Raw genomic sequence first — 1,095 nt, forward strand, 5'->3', positions numbered from 1 at the left:
GTTATATATAAATCACCAGGGTTATAAAGGTGACGAAAACAAGAGGAGAGCTATACCTTTATATAAGGAGATTTCATTTCCTCGACTTATTGGGTCGGCTGGTTGGTCTACAGACAGTCTAGTAGTACAGTCTCTCTGTCTCTGTCTCTGTCTCTCTCTCTGTCTCTCTCTGTCTCTCTCTCTCTCTCTGTCTCTGTCTCTCTCTCTCTCTCTCTCTCTCTCTCTCTCTCAGTTTAGGTCTCTTATTCTCTGTCTCCAGGGAGAAACATTTGCACAGTGAATCCTTTCAGTTTCCATGTCCTTCCCTCTCCGCTCCTACACTGACTTATTTATGGTAACCTACTAACGAGCTATACAGATCTTTTGTGGCGGAGTGTTGAGAGACAGCATGTGTAAACATTTAGATGTTTGAAAGAATACGCCGAGACCCGCTGAATTAAAAGGCACAAAGTGAAATGAAATGGGGGAGCAACCTAACACCTGATATAATCAAATACAAGGTTACCCATGCAGTGTTTTGTGTTTCTCCGTGTTAATGCCCTATGTTGCTATCTGTCTGGCCTGTGTTTTGGAGGCCTGCCAGCCAGTGGAGGAAGAGCACCTATTTTGTGGAGAGGTAATTGCTACACAGTAGCCTCTGATTGCCAGGATCTTTCACTGGGAACTGCCCGGCTCCCTTTTCACTTGCACCGACAGCCTGATTACAAATCATCTTATTGATTTGATGAGTGCAAGATGTTTGCTAATAACTGTTCTCATACCATCTGTTAATCTTTGTTGTGATTAAAGAGGTAATCCCAATAGCCATTATTCCCAATCACAAGGCAGGGATCGTTCTCTTACACAAGCTTTAGGTTTAGCCCCTCGCAGGCCGGGGTGGGGGGGCTGCACCAAGGATATCAGTGATCTCCGACTGCAATTGAGAAATCTGCTTCACCTCCCACATATAACAAACGCGATACAAAAAAAGAATTACACCCCTCGCTAAAAATCCATTACCTCGTATAATCACGCAAAATGATTTTTCTTAAATATGATAATAAATCACAGGCCGGATCAATAGCCTGCAGACCAACTGCTATGCGCTGATAACGT

Source organism: Poromitra crassiceps (genome assembly GCF_964638095.1).
Source record: "Poromitra crassiceps genome assembly, chromosome: 1".
In the NCBI taxonomy this organism is placed as follows: domain Eukaryota; kingdom Metazoa; phylum Chordata; class Actinopteri; order Beryciformes; family Melamphaidae; genus Poromitra; species Poromitra crassiceps.